This window comes from Bos taurus, chromosome X (assembly GCF_002263795.3).
Source record: "Bos taurus isolate L1 Dominette 01449 registration number 42190680 breed Hereford chromosome X, ARS-UCD2.0, whole genome shotgun sequence".
In the NCBI taxonomy this organism is placed as follows: domain Eukaryota; kingdom Metazoa; phylum Chordata; class Mammalia; order Artiodactyla; family Bovidae; genus Bos; species Bos taurus.
Genome location: NC_037357.1, coordinates 29979047 through 30001544, shown reverse-complemented (window position 1 = coordinate 30001544; position 22498 = coordinate 29979047). Strand labels below are relative to the sequence as shown.

The window sequence follows — 22498 nt, the reverse complement described above, 5'->3', positions numbered from 1 at the left end:
ATGGCAAGATCTCCTCCTTTTTATGACTGAATAAGTCGCTCAGTTGTGTTTGACTCTTTGCGACCCCATGGATCTTAGCCTGTCAGGCTCCTCTGTCCATGGAATTCTCCACGCAAGAATACTGGAGTGGATTGCCATTCCCTCCTTCAGGGGATCTTCCTGACCCAGGGATTGAATCCAGATCTCTTACATCTCCTGAATTGGCAGGCAAGTTGTGTGACATGTGTGTGTGTGTGTGTGTGTGTGTGTGTATAGGAGCAAGAGCGAGAGAGGGATAACATAGGTTGTTTCCCTATCTTAGCTATTGAGAATAGTGCTACAATGAATGTGAGGATGCAGATATCTTTTTGAATTAGTGTTTTCATTTTCTTTGGATATATACCCAGGAGTGGAATTCCTGGATCATATGGTAGTTCTATTTTTAATTTTAAAAAGAAGCTCCATATTGTTTTCCATAATGGCTCTGCCAATTTACATTCTCACCAAAAGTGTACAAGGGTTTCCTTTTCTCTACATACTTGCTAATATATTTCTTATCTTTTGATAATAACCATTTTAATAGGTGAGGTGATATCTCATTGTGATTTAGATTTGTTTTTCCATGAGGATAAGTGATATCAAGCATCTTTTCATGTGCCTATTGGCCACCTGTATGTCTTCTTTGGAAAAATGTCTATTCAGGTCCTTTGCTTGTTATTAAATTGGATTATTTGGAAGATTTGCTATGGAATTATATGAGTTCCTTATAGAATATTAACCCCTAATCAGATATGAGGTTGGCAAATGTTTTCTTCCATTTCATAGGTTGCCTTTTCAATTTTCTGTTTCCTTTTCTGTATAGAAACTTTTTAGTTTGATATAGACCCACTTGTTTACTTTAACTTGTGTTGCCTGTGCTTTTGGTGTTTCAACCAAAATAATCACGACTGAGACCAATATCAAGATTTTCCCTATTTTTTTCCCTAGGAATTTTAGCATTGCAGGTCTTGCATTTACATTTTTAATCCGTTTCAAGTTAATTTTTGTGAATGGTGTATGATATGGGTCTGACTTCATTCTTTTGCATGTGACTATCAGTTTTCCAATACCATTTATTGAAGTGACTGTTCTTTCCACATTGTGTGTTCTTGGTGCCCTCATCAAAGATTAGTTGACCATACACATGTGGTTTTATTTCATGTCTCTCGATTCTGTTCCTTAGGTGTATATACTTGTTTTTATGCCAGTTATTTTGCTCATTTTGAGGTGTCATTCTTAACCTACGGCTGTCACAGGAAAGGGCAGAAGACAGTGAGTGAGCACCACCCCTTTGAGGCTACTATAGGACTGAAGCACAACCTGAGAACCAAGGCGGAAGTGTTATGTGCATCTCTCCAGGAATGGGATGTATCCTGATAACCTGATGCCACATCACCTCCTAGGTAAGCTCTTTTACGTCACATCAGGGTGTTGACTTGGCAACTAATATTTGTGGATTTTATTGCCTGTCTGTAAATCCCCATAGATCCAAAAGCTTCACCCAGAGGCACGAGGACATTTGAGCTGTAGTGAAAAGGAGGGAAATTGTTCTGCTCTGTCTGTTAACAGTGTCCCGTAACCACATCTGATTACTTATCAGTGTCCACGCCTCATTTTCCTGTATCCTCAGCATTTTCCTAGAAGTGAATGGCCTCCATTCTTAATATGTGCTAGGTTGCATAGGGACTCCATTGAGAAGTTTGCTTTCAGGCTTTGTGTTTACTGAGGAGTACTCTTGCCTGGAAAATCCTATGGACGGAGGAGCCTGGTAAACTGCAGTTCATGGGGTCACCAAGAGTCAAACAGGACTGAACGACTTCATTTTCCCTTTTCACTTTTATGCATTGGAGAAGGAAATGGCAACCCACTCCAGTGTTCTTGCCTGGAGAATCCCAGGGACAGGGGAGCCTGGTGGGCTGCCGTCTATGGGGTCGCACAGAGTCGGACACGACTGAAGTGACTTAGCAGCAGCAGCAGCAGCAAAGTCATTTTTAGTGCATATGTTTTGGGAGTTTTGTACTTGTGTGTGTGAGGATATACTCTATGGCTGGGTTTTTTTTTTTTAATTTATGAATTAATTCTTGTTTTTGTTTATTGTATGTTCATTAAAATTTAGTTCATGCATTATTTTTTGTTGCTGTTTTATTTGTGTTTGCTTACTTTGGTTTGTTTCTTGTGTTTTGTGTATTTGAATTTGTTGTATTTTGTGCATTCTTTTTTTAACCATTCTGTTATTTAAATGTGTTATTTAGAATATTCCATAGTAATTTTAATTTCTTGTTGTTTGCACTGCACTGTTTTGTGTGGATTATCTTTTGGTTTGTTTCATTATCTGCATCTTTATTTGCACATATTGGTCTATCTGCACATTGATTTTCAGACTTTCATATTTGTAATGTTGCCTCTATAGTCCTCCATCCACGACCAGAGGGTGCCAAGCAGAAGCCCACATGGTGATATAAGGAAGACTTAAGGTGTGAAGAAGATAATTCTATCCAACACTGTTCCAACTGAGATTTATGTAGTCTGCAGTATTCAAATAAAATGAGTAAGTCATGTGATTCTTTTAATTGCACAACTAATACATGGGAAATACAAAGTACTTTTGCATGATCCAACCACATTACATTAAAAATAAGCAGGACTCAGGACTTTGCTGGTGGCACAGTGGTTAATACTCCATGCTTCCAACGCAGAGGGTATGTGTTCAGTCTCTGGGTGGGTAACTAAGATCCCACATGGCCTGTGGCCTGACCAAAACAAACAAAAACTCCTTCCAAACCAGAAAACTTTAAAAAGTTTAAAAACGTAAGAAAAATAATGTAGGCAAATATTCTATATCCAAGAGAAAGAGGGAAAGGGAAAGGAAGAAGGCTTATTCTCTCTCAGATGTAGATTCTGTCCCACTAAATTCACAGCAAGTGAGGAGAGAAACACTCAAGGAAGGGGAAGAGGGAGGAGCACAGTGATTGTTCTCCAGGTCTTTTGGCTCTATTCTGTCAATTCCTCACTGGCTGAGAATGTTGTAATGTTGACAAAGTACCATAGTGAGGGAAGGTTTTGTAGCTTGGGCAGGGTCACCACGTTTCACTATGCTGCGTGCAGTGCTGCACTTCAGGAAGTGCCATCCATGTGGATAAAAATATGATTGGTACTTCTTAGAGTGGAGCAATACACAGCAAATCCATCAGTGCTGACCCTGACGGGGGAAGTTGGTCATTTCTGGCACCTTGAAACCACTGAGCTAGTGCAGGTTCAACTCCTGGGATCCTTTACAGAGCCTTCTATAACCTAGAGAAGGAAGGCCCTAGGAAAAACTTCACCTAAATGTTCTTCAGGGTTTTGTATCACTTTGCTATAAAGGACAGGGCTGCCACGTTCACCTGTGTTTTGCTCCGTGTTCTACTCAGGAAGGCGTTATTCACTTATATTGATTTTTGAGTCGTGCCTCTCTGAGTGTACCAATGTGTATATGGACAACATTTGAGGTGGCCTTAGTGATGGTGGGTGGATATTTAATTACAGAGCTCCACTGGGATGGGTCACCTCTTCAAAGACCTGACTGGGAATTTGAAAAGCTCTGGGAAAAGTCTCCCATGTGGGTTATTCCTGTATTTTAGCTCTTTGTCCACAAAATAATTGACCACACATGGAACAATATTTGGGGTACAAACATCCTTCTCCCATATTTCTTAATTTTTTCCCTCAATGTACAACCCAAATATACTTCCTACTTGTGATACTCCTGAAAAGTTTACACCTATTTTTGTTTTTCCCACAATATTCAAGGTTTTTTCCAAAGCAATTGGAAAAATTAAAAAATTCCTTTGAATATTTTTATGTCTCCTTGATGATATCATTATATCAGTAACTCACATATGCACACTGATACCTGCCACCCATGAGAAAGAGAGATTTATTTCTTGTAAAAACTGGCTCACATTATTAGAGTGGCTGTTAAGCCCCCATATGCTACTTTCCAACATCTTCAGGGTGAACTAGAAAGCTGGGGACCTAGGGGAACTAATGATGTAGTCCCTGTCTGAAAGTTGGCAGGGTTGAGACTCAGAAAGAGTTAATGTTTCATTTAAAGTCTAAAGTCAGGGAAAAATTGTTTTGGCTCAGTGGAAGTTGGGCAGGAGAAGTTCTCTCTTACTCAGTGACAGTGAGCCTTTTTCAGGCCTTCAACTGATTTGATGTGGCCCACCATTAGGGAGAGCAGTATGCTTTACTCCATCTACCAATTTAAATCTCATCCAGTAATACCCTTACAGAAACACCCAGAGTATGTTTTACCAAATACCTGGACACACTGTTGCCCAGTCAAATTGACACCTAAAATTAATCATCAAAATTTCACCCCTTATCAATTTGGAATCCCTATGTATCTCCTTAAAGCACAATTAACCTCAAAATGAACAAAATAACAAGGTCATAATTCTCCCTAATGTGATACAACATGATCCTACATAGAACTGAAAATGCATTAACCCCTTTCCCAGAAGAGGAGGTTAATTCTTGAGTGATGTTTACTCTTCTCTTTAGTATCTTACAAATGAAATACTATGATGTAAATTTTATAATATTTAATTAATATGTTTTAATTTTTTATATGATTTCATGTTTCAGGATAAGGGGGCAATAGAATAAAACAATAAATTTACTATAAAATGCAAATATGTATACAACAAAATGTCATATGACATTTGTCATATTTGCACATATGACAATTGTCATAATTGCACATTTTTGTAACTTTTATATGGTTTTGGTATCATTTATAATGACCTTCTTCCACTACCCATTCTGTTTTCACTCTGCCTTCAGTGAATACCTCACCTGGTCATGGTTCTTTATTTGATGGGCTTACCCAAACCTTTCCTGAAGGGCCTTAGCCATTAGTAGTCCTGGATTTGGTGGTTGTATTTTCATTCACATTAATCACAGGTCCAGAAATACTAAGAGATGTCCTATGGGATCTCTTATATTCCAGAGATATTTTTCCTTATCTTTGATTTAGAATAGAAGTTCCATGGGGTTGCAAGAGTCGGATATGACTTAGTGACTAAAGAGAGTGAGAGAAGTTCAGTTTACCCTTGGCAATCTGGATTAGTCACCCTAACTCCCCTCTAAGATGTTTTAAAAATTAGAAAAAATTACATTGACTTTTACTTCCCCATGTTTTGAGGGTATCTATTCATAAACCACAGCTGTCATCACACACACAGACACACAACAGAGAAATGAAACTTACTGTACATTGATGTATTGGGAAATGTGGTTTAGCCTGATGCCTTCCTCCAGGCAAATTGAATTAAATCACAATCAAGTGTTGGTAAATGGTGCTTAGGTGATTTGCAACCCATCTCCAAACATCCTCATGTCCCTCCTTATCCCAAGGAGTTGGGGGATGTGTAGGTTGTAAAGAAATGGAAGGAAATTACTTTCTTTCTCAATAGTATTATGATATACCACATATGTTTACTAATCATAGTGTCTATTCCCATCTTTTCTTCACTTAGAAGGGTTTTCTGAGCACTGGGTCTCATTACCCTAGTCTATACTTATTGGTGACAGTGATTTTGACATTTATTCTAAGACTTTTTTGTATTTATATGGTGATGGGAAGAGTCAAATATGTGTTTGCATATGTTTTGGTGTATATGTTCATATATATTTGTGTGCATGGGATATGGTGTATGAGAATTTTGTTATGAGGTTTTTAGAGTTTGGAGTTGTGGGTTTGCTTCCTGTTTGGTTTTTGTTATACTTTTCCTATCAATTTGTTTCATGTGTAGGGTTTTGCTTTGTTTGACTTTTGCTCCTTTTAGATTTTATGAATTTTAATTATTATTTGACTTTGTATACTCTTTCTTATTATTATTTTGATTGGTAATTTTTGTGTGAGTTGATTGGAATTTTGTATTTTCTTTTTTTTTTTTTTTTTGTATTTTGCTGTGTTTTCTGTTGTACTTTAATTTACATATTGATTTGTGCCTATGTCAGTAGTTTGGAAGGCTTCCCAGGTGGCTCTGTGATAAAGAATCTGCCTGTCAATGCAGAAGACACAGGTTTGATCCCTGTCTGCACATTGATTTTTCTGACTTTCATGTTTGTAGTGTTGCTACTGCAGTCCTCCATCCATGACCAGTGGGTGCCAAGCCGAAGCCCACATGGTGATATAAGGAAGACTCAAGGTGTGAAGAAGAAAATTCTATCCAACACTGTTCCAACTGAGATTTATGTAGTCTGCAGTATTCAAATAAGATGAGTAGGTCATGTGATTCTTTTAACTGCACAACTAATACATGGGAAATACAAAGTACTTTTGCATGATCCAGCCACATTACATTAAAAATAAGCAGGACTCAGGACTTCCCTGGTGGCACAGTGGTTAATACTCCATGCTTCCAACGCAGAGGGTGTGTGTTCAGTCTCTGGGTGCGTAGCTAAGACCCCACATGGCCTGTGGCCTGACCAAAACAAACAAAAACTCCTTCAAAACCAAAAAAACATGAATAAGTTTTAAAAACATAATGTAGGCAAGTATTCTATATCTAAGAGAAAGAGGGCAAAGGAAAGGAAGGCGGCTTATTTTCTCTCAGGTGTAGATTCTGTCACATTAAATGCACAGCAAGTGAGGAGAGAAACACTCAAGGAAGGGGAAAAGGGAGGAGCACAGTGATTGTTTCCCAGGTCTTTTGGGTCTATTCTGTCAACTCCTCACTGGCTGAGAATGTTGTAATGTTGACAAAGTACCATAGTGAGGGAAGGTTTTGTAGCTTGGGCAGGGTCACCACGTTTCACTATGCTGCGTGCAGTGCTGCACTTCAGGAAGTGCCATCCATGTGGATAGAAATATGATTGGCATTTCTTAGAGTGGAGCAATACACAGCAAATCCATCAGTGCTGACCCTGACGGGGGAAGTTGGTCATTTCTGGCACCTTGAAACCACTGAGCTAGTGCAGGTTCAACTCCTGGGATCCTTTACAGAGCCTTCTATAACCTAGGGAAGGAAGGCCCTAGGAAAAACTTCACCTAAATGTTCTTCAGGGTTTTGTATCACTTTGCTATAAAGGACAGGGCTGCCACCTTCACCTGTGTTTTGCTCAGTGCCCTACTTAGGAAGGCGTTATTCACTTATATTGAATTTTGAAAGGCATCTCTCTGAGTGTAGCAATGTGTAATATGAACAACATTTGAGGTGGCCTTAGTAATGGTGGGTGGATATTTAATTACAGAGCTCCACTGGGATGGGTCACCTCTTCAAAGACCTGACTGGGAATTTGAAAAGCTCTGGGAAAAGTATCCCATGTGGGTTCTTCCTGTATTTTAGTTCTTTATCCACAAAAGAACTGACCACACATGGAACAACATTTGGGGTACAAACATGATCCTTCTTCTCCCATATTTCTTAGTTTTTTCCCTCAATGTACAACCCAAATATACTTCCTACCTTCAATATTCCTGAAAAGTTTACACCTATGTGTTTCTCCCACAATATTTAAGGTTTTTTATTTTTTTGTTTTTGGTAGCTTGAACACCTTCGCGCCCTTCCCTACAGACCTCCAAAGTCTTTTAACCCTCTCATGGAGTGATGCTGCCTCTCTCCTCAAGGCTTAGATACTTCAAAATTCCTTTGAATATTTTTATTTCTCTTCAATGTTGTCACTATATCCGTAACACACACATACATACACACAGATATGCGCACTGATATCTGCCACCCATGAGAGAGAGAGATTGACTTATTATAAAGAATTGGCTCACATTATTAGAGAGGCTGTTAAATCCCAGTATGTTACTTTCCAATATCTTTGGGGTGAACTAGAAAGCTGGATTTGTTTCATGTGTAGGATTTTGCTTTCTTTGACTTTTGCTCCTTTTAGATTTTATGAATTTTAATTTATTTTTAGACTTTGTATGCTCTTTCTTATTGTTATTCTGATTAGTATTTGTTGGTCTGCATTGAATGGTTTTTTTGTATTTCCTTTTCTGTTCTTTTTTTTTTTGTATTTCACTGTTTTCTGTTGAACTTTAATTTGCATAATGATATGTGTCTATGCCATTTGTTTGGAATACTTCCCAGGTGACTCAGTTGTAAAGAATCTGCCTGCCAATACAGGAGACACAGGCTTATTCGCTGGGTCAGGAAGATCCTTTGGAAAGGGACATGGCAGCCCATTCCCATATTCTTGCCTAGGAAACCCCATGGACAGAAAAGCCTGGCAGGTTCCAGTTCATGGGATTGCAAGAGTTGGTCACAGCTTAGAGAGTAAACAGCAACAGCAGCAATATTTGTCTGGACTTTGAACTGTGTGTTGCTGGAGTTTTTTGTTGTTGTTATTGACTTATGAGTTTGGCTTGTGGTTAGTTCTTTGTGTTTTTCTTGTGAGATTTCATCGTTTGTTTTAAATTATTGTGTGATTGGATGTGTCTATGTGTGGTTTTGTGGGGTATGGGGTCTTAAAATTTTTTGCTGTTTGATAGGTTCCTACAAAGAAGACTTCTTTGAAGCTCCTGAGGCATAAGGTATGTAGAGGAGAAATTTTACTTATGGCTGACAGTTGAAGGAGAGTTCTGAGTTGTTATTCTTTTCCCTTGAGAAGTTTGGAGAGACATGTCAAGGGCCCAAATACTTCAAGGAAGAGAGAAGTGGACAAAAGAGAAATTGGTATGTATAAATATTTCTGTGGAATCTAACTTCGGTTACTTTTCAAATTTTTTGAATTTCAAGAAATTCAAAGAAAGGATCAAGATATTTAGAATTGTTTATTTTCTGAAACATGTTTCTGAGAGTTAATTCTTAGGTAGGTTGATTAGAAGTCTGGGGTCCCTGAGGAAGAGAAAAGGGTCTGAGGCTCTCAAGGAGGAGAAAGGACAAACTGTTTTTTCTACACTCCTTCGATTTAGTCACATAAAACAGTTTTTTTTTTTAAGCCCAGGGCTAATAATTACAGAACAAAACAACTCATATTGCTCAAGGGTATGTTTTTCCTTAAACTCTGTATGATGATTATATAACAGCAATGTATCCTGAGGACAGGTTTCTCCTTAAGAACCTTCTGACTAATCCTGCCATCTTATATATTATGGGAGTGGAACTGGTAAGATCTTTCTATTGTTAGTTCTAATCCTATTATCTTAAAATGTAAATTGTGAGAGTGGGTCTAGTAAGACCTTTACAACCTTGAAACATTCTTTTGATTTATTTTAATAACCAACTGATGCTTTTGAACTGTGATGCTAATAATCAATTGATGCTCTTGAACTGTGGTTTTGGAGAAAACTCTTGAGAGTCCCTTGGACTGCAAGGAGATCCAACCAGTCCATCCTAAAGGAAATCAGTCCTGAATATTCATTGGAAAGACTGATGCTGAAGCTGAAACTCCAATACTTTGGTCACCTGATGTGAAGAACTGACTCACTGGAAAAGACCCTGATCTGGGAAAGATTGAAGGCAGGAGGAGAAGGGGATGACAGATGGTTGGATGGCATCATGGACTCAATGGACATGAGTCTGAGTAAACTCCAGGAGTTGGTGATGGACAGGGAAGCCTGGCATGCTGCAGTCCTGGGGTCACAAAGAGTCAGATGCGACTAAGCGACTGAACTGAACTGAATAACCAAGTGAAAAAGTTTAAAGCTCCCTTGCTGAGACTAGTGAGTGGGCACTCTCCATCCCCTTCTGATGTCTATGTCAGAAGCTTTCTCTGTCCCTTTTCACTATAATAAAACTTCCGCCACACAAAAGCTCTGAGTGATCAAGCCTTGTCCCTGATCCTGAAGCTAAATCTTCTTTTTCAGAAATTACAAATCTGACATTGTTCACTGTAAGCTATCATTTCCTTCACCATGACTAAGCTCTGAGACTGAGCTTTGTGCTTTCCAGTCTTTTGGGAGTCGTAGATGTTTAGTAGGGTGATGAGAATGGTACACAGGAACATCTGAGACAAAGAATGTTCATTATTTCCCCATATCAACTTAAAATGAGTACATGGCTACTGTTTCATGGCTACTTCAAAATAATTTAGCCTTATTAAACTGAATGCAGAATAATCCAGCCCAGTAGTATATGCATGGAAGCAGAGAATTCTATCTAGCTTTCCAAAAACAGTTTCATCATATCTGTAGTATATACATTGGGCTTCCCTCATAGCTCAGTTGGTAAATCATCTGCCTGCAATTCAGGAGACCTGGGTTCAATTCCTGGGTTGGGAAGATCCCCTGGAGAAGGGAATGCAACCCACTCCAGTATTCTTGTCTGGAGAACCCCATGGATAGAAGAGCCCGGCAGGCTACAGAAAGTGAAGATGTGCAGATGACACCACCCTTATGGCAAAAAGTGAAGAGGAACTAAAGAGCCTCTTGATGAAAGGGAAAGAGGAGCGTGAAAAAGCTCACTTAACTCTCAACATTAAGAAACTAAGATCATGGCATCTGGTCCCATCACTTCATGGCAAATAGATGGGGAAACAGTGACAGACTTTATTTTGGGGGGCTCCAAAATCACTGCAGATGGTAACTGCAGCCATGAAATTAAAAGACACTTGCTCCTTGGAAGAAAAGCTATTACCAACCTAGACAGCATATTAAAAAGCAAAGGCATTAGTTTACCAACAAAGGTCCATCTAGTCAAAGCTATGGTTTTTCCTGAGTGCTGCATAATTGATGCTTTTGAACTGTGGTGATGGAGAAGACTCTTGAGAGCCCCTTGGACAGCAAGGAGATTCAACCAGTCCATCCTAAAGGAAATCAGTCCTGAACATTCATTAGAAGGACTGATGCTGAAGTTGTAGCTCCAATACTTTGGCCACCTGATATGAAGAACTGACTCATTAGAAAAGACCCTGATGCCAGGAAAGATTGAAGGCAGGATAATAAGGGAAAGACAGAGGATGAGATGGTTGGATGGCATCACTGATCGATAGACATGAGTTTGAGCAAGCTCTGGTAGTTGGTCCCTACCATTTCTGTCCTTTACTGTGTACATCTTTGCATGAAATGTTCCCTTGGTATCTCTAATTTTCTTGAAGTCATCACTTATCTCTTTCTATTGTTTTCCTCTATTTCTTTGCACTGATTACTGAGGAAGGCTTTCTTTCTCTCCTTGCTATTCTTTGGAACTCTGCATTCAGATGGGTATATCTTTCCTTTTCTCCTTTGCCTTTCACCTCTCTTCTTTTCACAGCTACCTGTAATGCCTCCTCAGACAACCACTTTGCCTTTTTGCATTTCTTTTTCTTGGGGATGGTCTTGATCACTGCCTCCTGCACAGTGTCATGAAAGTGAAGAATGAAAGTGAAAGTGAAGTCACTCAGTCGTGTCTGACTCTTTATGACCCACCAGGCTCCTCTGTCCATAGGATTTTCCAGGCAAGAGTACTGGAGTGGGTTGCCATTTCCTTCTCCAGGAGATCTTCCCGACCCAGGGATTGAACCCAGGTCTCCTGCACTGTAGGCAGACGCTTTACCATCTGAGCCACCGGGGAAGTCCGAACCTCTGAACAATGTCATGAACTTCCGTCTATAGTCTTCAGGTACTCTGTCTATCAGATCTAATCCATTGAATCTATTTATCCCTAATTAAAACTGAATTAAAGTGCCTTAAGTTTGGAGTATAGTGTTTTTGTTGTTGTTGGCTTATTTACAATGTCTTTATTTTTCTTTTTTTTTTTTGGAGAAACATTTTTCAGTTAACTTTTTAGGGGGCTTTCTGGATGTCTATTCCTCTTTGCATGAGGCACTAAATACACACCAAAGTTTTGTTTACATATATTTTGGCATTTGCATGTATTTTGTTGACATATATTTTGGTATACACAATAGCACGTAGGAGGAGATAGAGATCAGATACTAGTCTTTTTCACATATCCAAAATAATTGCTTTTTAAGTGTTACAAGTAAGTTTCCTGATAAGTGTCCACCTGTTATTAGGAAGACTGGACCATCATTGTAGCAATTTTATCCCTTAAAAAATTTAAGGGATTTGTAGAATGCCTGTACTATGCAGATTTTTGATATGAGGTGATGCATGGCTGCAGAACTGGCCCTGCCTTCATGGAACTTGCAGTCATGTCAGAGAAGAGGAGGCATACAAATTGAAAAGCAAAATATATACAGCACAGTTGCTTCTCCCTTGGTGAAGATGGCAGTAAGTAGTCCAGTACTGTTCATGTTGACCAGATCTCAGGACCTGAGAGGCTCCAGTCACTTACCTCATGCAAAGCTCACTACTTTACTAGAATTTAGTCTCTCAGCTAGTCCAGAATTAGGCTCTCTGTCATAGAATTTGGGGAAGATCCTCTCTCCTTGGTGAATCTGGGTGAAGAAGACTTGTGCTCAGTGCTGTAAAGCTATGGTAAATTCTGAGTTGAGGACTTCATATTCTCTCTCTTAGGTTCTAATTATTCATAGTCTTGGGGCAGCACTTTCTCCAGAAAGCAGGTTAATCACAGCTGGGCTGAGAATACAAATAAATGGTTAGTGCTTTCCCCAAACTCACTTTGTAGTTATGGTTCTGGTAGTTACACATAATGTACAGACGGTGTCTATCCTCAATGTATAAACAATAGGACTACATAAGGAACCTGCCTTATTCTTGAAGATCTTTTTTTTTTTCCCTCTAGCCACTCCAGGTGGTTTATGGGATCTTGGAACCCATGCCCCCTGCAGTGGAAGCACAGAGTCTTAACCACTGGACTGCCAGGGAAGACCCTCAGTAGATCTATTTATTCATAGTATTCAGGTCTCTTATAGAATTGCTAAAATTCTGTCCTTACACAAAAAAACTTTAAACACCAAATCTCTTTACTCTCTAACTCATTTATTAGCCTTTCTTCTCAGAGCCTAGAACCTTCCCAGTGGTTAGAAACTCCCCTCTGATTTCACCATATATTTAGAGATTAAGACGGTACCGTCCACACAGCAAAAAAAACAACCTACAGAATCGGAGAAAATGTTTACAAATGATGCAACTGACATACAACTCAGTATCAAAAAATCAACCCAGTCAGGAAATGAGCACAAGACATGAATAGACAATTTTTTTTGTCCAAATAAGACATACAGATGGCTAATAGGCACATGAAAAGATGCTCAACATCACCAATTATTAGAGAAATCTAAATTAAAACTATGTATAAAATAGTTAAGCAACAAGAATATATGGTATAGCACAGGTCATTATAGCCATTATCTTATAATAACATTTAATCAAGTGTAATTGTAAAAATTCTGAATCACTGTTATACACAGGCAAATCAACTATACTTCAATTATATAAAAAAAATAAAATCACTGGGCACAACATACAATAAAACTAAGAAAAAACTTTAGACTACTATAAAATTTTATTTGAATATAATCAATTTTAAGCATTGATTATTAGAACATAATAAGTGACTTGAATTTGGCAATAGGGACCTAACAGAAGCAGAAGGTATTAAGAAGAGGTGACAAGAATACACAGAAAAATTGTACAAAAAAGATCTTCACAACCCAGATAATCACAATGGTGTGATCACTCACCTAGAGCCAGACATCCTGGAATGTGAAGTCAAGTGGGTCTTAGGAAGTATCACTATGTACAAAGCGAGTGGAGTTGATGGAATTCCAGTTGAGCTATTTCACATCCTGAAAGATGATGCTGTGAAAGTGTTGCACTCAATATGCCAGCAAATTTGGAAAACTCAGCAGTGGACACAGGATTGGAAAAGGTCAGTTTTCATTCCAATCCCAAAGAAAAGCAATGCCAAAGAATGGTCAATGTATCGCACAATTGCACTCATCTCACACACTAGTAAAGTAATGCTTAAATTTCTCCAAGCCAGGCTTCAGGAATACATGAACCGTGAACTTCCAAATGTTTAAGCTGGTTTTAGAAAAAGCGGAGGAACCAGAGATCAAATTGCCAACATCCACTGGATCATAGAGAAAGCAAGAGAGTTCCAGAAAAAGGTCTATTCCTGCTTTATTGACTATGCCAAAGCCTTTGACTATGTGGATTACAATAAACTGTGGAAAATTCTGAAAGAGATGGGAATACCAGACCACCTCACCTGCCTCTTGAGAAACCTGTATGCAGGTCAGGAAGCAACAGTTAGAACTGGACATGGAACAACAGACTGGTTCCAAATAGGAAAAGGAGTACATCAAGGCTGTATATTGTCACCCTGCTTATTTAACTTATATGCAGAGTACATCATGAGAAACGCTGTGCTGGAGGAAGCACAAGCTGGAATCAAGATTGCCAAGAGAAATATCAATAACCTCAGATATGCAGATGACACCACCCTTATGGCAGAAAGTGAAGAGGAACTCAAAAGCCTCTTGATGAAAGTGAAAGTGGAGAGTGAAAAAGTTGGCTTAAAGCTCAACATTCAGAAAACGAAGATCATGGCATCTGGTCCCATCACTTCATGGGAAATAGAGGGGGAAACAGTGGAAACAATGGCTGACTTTATTTTTCTGGGCTCCAAAATCACTGCAGATGATGACTGCAGCCATGAAATTAAAAAATGCTTACTCCTTGGAAGGAAAGTTTTGACCAACCTAGACAGCATATTAAAAAGCAGAGACATTACTTGGCTAACAAAGGTCCATGTAGTCGAGGCTATGGTTTTTCCAGTGGTCATGTATGGATGTGAGATTTGGAGTATAAAGAAAGCTGAGCACCAAAGAATTGATGCTTTTGAACTGTGGTGTTGGAGAAGACTCTTGAGAGTCCCTTGGACTGCAAGGAGATCCAACCAGTCCATCCTAAAGGAGATCAGTCCTGGGTGGTCATTGGAAGGACTGATGTTGAAGCTGAAACTCCAATACTTTGGCCACCTGATGTGAAGAGCTGACTCATTTGAAAAGACCCTGATTCTGGGAAAGATTGAGGGCAGGAGGAGAAGGGGACAACAGAGAATGAGATGGTTGGATGGCATCACTGACTGGATGGACATGGGTTTGGGGGGACTCCAGCAGTTGGTGATGGACAGGGAGGCCAGGTGTGTTGCGGTTCATTGTGTCACAATGAGTTGGACGTGACTGAGTGACTGAACTGAACTGAAGTGACTTTGATTGGTTGAGAGAAAGGAAAATATGGTGCCCACATCTTTTCAGTTTATCTCCTTACAATTTTAATGTTAATTATAAAAATACTGCATATGAAGGGATGAAGTGGCAACAGGATCACTTAAATCTGGATAAATATTGCAGCGTTCTTAAATGTGAATAAATAATACATTGACTTTTGCCCTATTTTTTTCTACAGTTGTTATTTCTTAATAAAAATGCTACATAAAAGAGAAAGAGAATGAGTGACCGAAGAGCCACACACTTTTGGACATGATCACAGGGCTGGAATAGTGCCTGAAAGGTATGTTGTAAATTTTATATTCTTCTGTTGGGGAATGGGATTAAGAACTGGTGTCACCTCTGATATAAGCTTGTTCAAACCATTTTAAGGGTTGAATTAGCAATTATGTTTGTGAAATTTTTGCCCAGATCTAATACCACATTGCAGCCATGAAATTAAAAGATGCTTAGTCCTTAGAAGGAAAATTATGACCAAACTAGATAGCATATTAAAAAGCAGAGACATTACTTTGCTAACAAAGGTCCATCTAGTCAAGGCTATGGTTTTTACAGTGGTCATGTATGGATGTGAGAGTTGGACTGTGAAGAAAGCTGAGCACAGAAGAATTGATGCTTTTGAACTGTGGTGTTGGAGAAGACTCTTGAGAGTCCCTTGGACTGCAAGGAGATCCAACAAGTCCATCCTAAAGGAGATCATTTCTGGGTGTTCATTGGAAGCACTGATGTTGAAGCTGAAACTCCAATAGTTTGGCCACCTCATGCGAAGAGTTGACTCATTGGAAAAGACCCTGATGCTGGGAGGGATTGGGGGCAGGAGGAGAAAGGGATGACACAGGGTGAGATGGTTGGATGGCATCACCGACTTGATGGACATGAGTTTGAGTAAACTCTGGGAGTTGGTGATGGACAGGGAGGCCTGGCATGCTGTGATTCATGGGATCACAAAGAGTCAGATGTGACTGAGCAACTGAACTGAACTGAATACCATAGTAAATCTGATAGAGTGCCTTAGGAACTATGGACAGAAGTTCATGACATTGCACAGGAGGTAGGGATCAAGACCATCCCCAAGCATAAGAAATACAAAAAGGCAAAATGGTTTTCTGAGGAGGCCTTACAAATAGTTGTGAAAAGAAGAGAAGCTAAAGGCAAAGGAGAAAAGGAAAGATATGCCCGTTTGAATGCAGAGTTCCAAAGAATAGCAGGGAGAGATAAGAAAGCCTTCCTCAGTGATCAGAGCAAAAAATAGAGGAAAAGAATAGAATGGAAAAACTAGAGATCTCTTCAAGAAAATTATAGATACCAAGGGAACATTTCATGCAAACTTGGGCACAATAAAGATAGAAATGGTATGGATCTAACAAAAGCAGAAGATATTAAGAAGACATGGCAAGAATACACAGAACAAATATACAAAAGAGATCTTCACAACCCAGATAACCACGATAATGCTCACTCACCTACAGCCAGGCATCCTGGAGCGCGAAGTCAGTTGGGCCTTGGGAAGCATTGCTATGAGCAAAGCTAGTGGAGGTGATGGAATCCCGGTTGAGCTATTTCAAATCCTAAAGGATAATGCTGTGAAAGTGCTGCACTCAACATGCCAGCAAATTTGGAAAACTCACCAGTGGCCATAGGACTGGAAAAGGTCAGTTTTCATTCCATTCCCTAAGAAAGGCCATGTCAAAGAATGCTCAAACTACTGCAGACTTGTACTCATCTTACTCGCTAGTAAAGTAATGCTCAAAATTCTCCAAGCCCGGCTTCAACAGTATGTGAAACGTGAACTTCCAGATGTTCAAGCTGGATTTAGAAAGGGCAGAGGAACCAGAGATCAAATTGCCAATATCTATTGGATCATTGAAAAAAGAAGGGAATCCATAAAATGGTATATTTCTGCTTTATTGACTATGCCAAAGCCTTTGCCTGTGTGGATCACAGTAAACTATGGGAAATTCTTTAAGTGATGGGAATACCAGACCACCTGACCTGCCTCTTGAGAAATCTGTATGCAGGTCAGGAAGCAACAGTTAGAACTGGACATGGAACAACAGACTCTTTCCAAATAGGGAAAGGAATACGTCAAGGTTGTATATTGTCTCCCTGCTTATTAAACTTATATGCAGAGTACATCATGAGAAACACTGGACTGGATGAAGCACAAGCTGGAATCAAGATTGCCGGGAGAAATATCAATAACCTCAGATATGCAGGTGACACCACCCTTATGGCAGAAAGTGAAGAACTAAAGAGCCTCTTGATGAAACTGAAAGAGGAGAGAGAAAAAGTTGGCTTAAAGCTCAACATTCAGAAAACAAATATCATGGCCTCCGGTCCCATCACTTCATGGCAAATAGATGGAGAAACAGTGGAAACATGGCAGACTATGTTTTGGGGGCTCCAAAATCACTGCAGATAGTGACTGCAGCTGAAAAATTAAAATACATTTACTCCTTGGGAGAAAAGTTATGACCTATCTAGACAGCATATTAAAATGCAGAGATGTTACTTTGCCAACAAAGGTCCATCTAGTCAAGGCTATGGTTTTTCTAGTAGTCATGTATGGATGTGAGTGTTGGAGTATAAGAAAAGCTGAGTGCTGAAGAATTGATGCCTTTGAAGTATGGTGTTGGAGAAGACTCTTGAGAGTCCCCTGGATTGCAAGGAGTTCCAACCAGTCAATCCAAAAGGAAATAAGTCTTGAATATTCATTGGAAGGACTGATGTTGAAGCTGAAACTCCAGTACTTTGGCCACCTGATGCACAGAGCTGAGTCATTTGAAAAGACCCTGATTTGGGGTAAGATTGAAGGCAAGAGGAGAAGGGGATGACAGAGGATGAGATAGTTTGATGGCATCACTGATTCAATGGACATGATTTTAGTAAACTCTGGGAGTTGGTGATAGACAGGGAGGCCTGGCATGCTAGGCCATGGAGTCACAGACAGTCGGACATGACTGAATGATTGAACTGAACTGAAATGAAATATAAGACAAATCTTGAGCAGCTTGGAGTATCAGTAATTAAAGAAGTGTTCCCCAAAAAGCATGGGGCATGATAAATGATTCAACCTGAAAGAACTTCTAATTCCCAAAGCTGAATACTTTGATTGGCAAATAGCAATCAGTTCAGTCATTCAGTCGGGTCCAACTCTTTGTGACTCCATGGACTGCAGCACACCAGGCTTCCCTGTCCATCTCCAGCTCCCAGAGCTTACTCAAACTCATGTCCATCTAATCGGTGATGCTATCCAACCATCTCATCCTCTGTCGTCCCCTTCTCCTCCTGCCTTCAATCTTTCTCAGCATTAGGGTCTTTTCCAAGGAGCCTGATAACAATAGCACTTGATTAAAACCCAAATAATAAAATACTCATGAATCCATAGTGATATAATGAAATTATTTAAGAAGTGAATACATGTGGGAGAAGGTACAGAATTCTAAATAATATATGTAGATACTTCCTTCTCCAAGAGGTGTACTTTAATGCCTCTGCACTATGTTGGGTAGGCTTAGTGACTCACTTCCAGAATGAATAGTGTAGGCAAGGTGAAAGTAGTGACTTTACATTATGGAAATCTGGAACACAGATACTATCTTAAACAAGAATTTAAAGTTAATACTACCAGTAATTAAATTATGTGGATACACCTCCTGATAAGATGCAATGTGAAGAGTACTTCATCTCTGTGGTATTCCCTCAAACTCAGAACCCCAGTATATTCAAAAGAAAACATCAGAAGAACTCAGCTTGAGGGACTCTGTAGAAAATGCTTGACCAGTACTACTAAACACTATACATGGCATGAAAAACAAACAAAAAAAAGGACTGGGAAATTTTACTTGTCAGAGGAATAGAAAAGGAAGTTATTCATTATCAAAGAAATGCAAATCAAAACCACAGTGAGGTACCATCTCATGCCAGTCAGAATGGCTGCTATCAATAAGTCTACAAACAATAAATGCTGGAGAAGGTGTGGAGAAAAGGGAACCCTCCTACACTGTCGGTGGGAATGCAAAGTAGTACAGCCACTATGGAGAACAGTGTGGAGATTCCTTAAAAAACTGGAAATAGAACTGCCATACGACACAGCAATCCCACTACTGGGTATACACACTGAGGAAACCAGAAATGAAAGAGACGTGTGTACCCCAATGTTCATCACAGCACTGTTTATAATAGCTAGGGCATGGAGGCAACCTATATGTCCATCTTCAGAGGAATAGATAAGAAAGTTGTGGTACATATACACAATGGAATATTACTCAGCTATTAAAAAAGAATGCATCTGAATCATTTCTAATGAGGTGGATGAAACTGGAGTCTATTATACAGAGTGAAGTAAGTCATGAAGAAAACCACCAATAGAGTATATTAACACATATATACGGGATTTAGAAAGATGGTAATGATGACCTTATATGTGAGACAGCAAAAGAGAAACAGATGTAAAGAACAGACTTTTGGACTCTGTAGGAGAAGGCGAGGGTGGGGTGATCTAAGAGAATAGCATTGAAACATGTGCATTAACATATGTGAAATAGATCACCAGTCCAGGTTCAATGCATGAGATAGGGTGCTCAGGGCCAGTGCACTGGGATGACCCTGAGGGATGGGATGGGGAGGGAGGTGGGAGAGGGGTTCAGGATGAGGGACACATGTACACCCATGGCTGATGCATGTCAATGTATGGCAAAACCACTAATTGTACAAAATTGTAAAATATTGTAAAGTAATTAACCTCCAATTAAAATAAATAAATAATATTTTAAAAGAAGTTAGTGGGGAAAATGCCAAGCAATGTGTATAGTTTTGTTGATATTATTATGCTTCTGTTAATCTCTGAGTTTTTACTAATGTCCCATGGTTATATAAGATGAGAAGCTTATGGGAAGCTGGGTGATGGGTGCATGAGAACTCACCATACTCTAGTTATATACAACTTTTTTATAAATCTAAAATTATTCCAAAATAAATGGAGGAGAAGCTAAGAAATAACAACTAGAAGGCATACATCCAATTCTGCTTCTGCATGGTATATAGAACAGTGAATGATGTGACATGAGAGAGTCAGATAAACAACAGACTCATAATTTTTCTTGAACCCCTTGGGGATCTAAGGTCTTAGATCTGCTAAGTAGCTTGATTTTAAGGACAGATATCCCCTCCCATGAGAAATGGGATACAGGGACTGGTTTACCAGTGCAAGCAAAAGTAAATGAATTGTACTGGCCTAGAAAGCATCCATGATGCAAACAAGAGCACCCCTGGGAAAGGGGTAGGGGCCTGGAGAGAGATCACTGTGTGGTTTAGGTGTGATGGGTGTCTGAGATCAAGGACTAAAGCAGAAAGTACTGAGAAAAACCCTCTGGAACCCTGACATAACCTTAAGCACAAAACAGTGCTTGAAGAATTCAAACCTGGTGTAGCATGTAAGCTAACTACCACAGCGATTAAGTTAATACTGCTTAGATATTGACACCATTCCCAAGTTAATAACTGACAAGACTGACTCACCTGCCCCATCACAGAAGCAAAACGTAATAGCAGAAGTGGTATGTTCATTTCCAAGTGCAAAGATTAATCTCATTTTTCACTGTTGTAGGTACACATGATGTTCAGCATCACATGAAAGTTTTAAAATGCACACTCTAAAGAAAGACAAAAAAAAGCTCCTATCAAGAGACAAAGAAAAGAATAAAACCAGATTCCAAGATCATCCAGATTCTTTGTGATCCCATGAACACTAACCCACCAGGCTCCTCTGTCCATGGAATTCTCCAGGCAAGAAGACTGGAGCCATTCCCTTCTCCAGGGGATTTTCCCAACCCAGGAATCGAACCCAGGTATCCCACATTGCAGGTGAATTCTTTACTGCCTGAGCCAATAGGGAAGCCCCATTCCACCTATCAGACCAGGACTTTACCATAGCTATGATGTATTTAAATATTTAATAAAACAAGTAGACATCTTGTGTGAGCAGATGGATAATTTTAGCATAGAAACAAAGACCATAAGAAAGAGGTAAAAGAAAATACTACATATACAGAAAAACAACAGACTTCTTTCAGAGATAAAGGGTAATTTTGATGTGCTCATAATTATTATCTCAATGCCATGTAAAGGCAGAAACCTGTGAAAACTTAAATAAAAGCCTTTCCATTTAACTTTTTTACAGTTTCTATCACTGTGCTAAAATTCCCCATGTTTTCATACTAGATGCTTACTTTTCCCACTGGATATTAAATAGATTGATCATATTTTGATTGGGCTACCACACTAAGCCATTCAGTGTACAGTGCCTTTCATAGGAAGGTGTCATTCATGTGGTCTACAATTTGAATGCCACTTTTTTGTGAAGAGTAATGTACAACATGCAGGGCATGGTGGTAGTCTGGGGGTCGGGCTTTAGCTGTGAGCACACGTGCCTCTTTTGGAGTGCAGGCACCCACTCTTCAGGGTTGGGCTACCTCGAGGAACTTTTTATTCTACGTTTTATTCTAACTATTTTATTCTAAGAGAATATACATGGAAACTATGGGCTCCTGGGAAGGCACTTCCACTTAGGTCCTTCAAGAATTTATACTTTTGCAAGTTGAGGCTTGACTAAAACTGGAAAAACATTGTTTTGAGAAAACAGTCCTCCTTTTTCAGCTGGGCATTTACCCCTATATTGCAAAATTCCCTAACCTTTTTCCACCTATCAACTTCTCATTGGCCATGCTTCTCTTTTAGAGCTCCTCAAATACTCTCCTGTCTCAGATTTCTCTACTGCTAAAGCCCAACATTGATTTTCCTCTCAAAGACTGAAACCTGTTCTTATTTTTTCCCAATTTTATTGAAGTATTATTGGCAAATGAAATTTGTATATATTTAGGTTGGACAATATGATTTTTTAAGCTATACCATATGATGGTTTGAAATATATATAGATTGTGAAATGACTACCAAAATCAAGTTAATTAATGTATCCATTGCCTCATGTAATTACCTTGTGACAGTGTGTGTGTGTGTGTGTGTGTGTGTGTGTGTGTGTGTGTTGATAACACTTAAGGTCTACTCTCTTGGCAAATTTCAAATGTAAGATACAGTGTTATTGACTACAGCCACTATGATTGTATTAATATAGAAGATCCCTAGGACTTACTCATCTTATGACTGAAACTTTGTACTCTTTGACTAACATCTCATTTCCCCCACCCTCCAGAACCTGGCAATCATCATTCCATTCTCTGGTTCTATGAATTTGACAATTCTACATATAATGAAATCATAGAGTATTTTTCTTTCTCTGTCTTGCTTATTCCACTCTTTGGATAGCTCTCTCAGTTGCTTCCAAGTTTGTGAATTTCCTTTCTTATGTTCTTATTAATTGATTTTGAAAATACCCTTT

The 22498-nt window shown here is 39.2% G+C and overlaps 1 long non-coding RNA gene and 1 other non-coding gene across 3 annotated transcripts; both read left to right on the top strand.

The window, feature by feature from the left end:
* The first annotated feature begins 1069 nt into the window (after window positions 1-1069).
* On the top strand, window positions 1070-21254 carry LOC132344271 (uncharacterized). 2 transcript variants are annotated; one of them, XR_009493474.1, is made up of 6 exons: window positions 1070-1421; window positions 2429-2566; window positions 8510-8551; window positions 8629-8693; window positions 15281-15385; window positions 20711-21254. It is a non-coding gene; the product is annotated as an uncharacterized lncRNA (long non-coding RNA). The 2 variants fall into 2 exon arrangements; XR_009493473.1 differs by having other exon boundaries at window positions 8629-11558.
* MIR507B (microRNA mir-507b) lies at window positions 3129-3186 on the top strand. Its single transcript, NR_162413.1, has one exon. It is a non-coding gene; the product is annotated as a microRNA mir-507b (primary transcript).
* Window positions 21255-22498: the final 1244 nt, after the last annotated feature.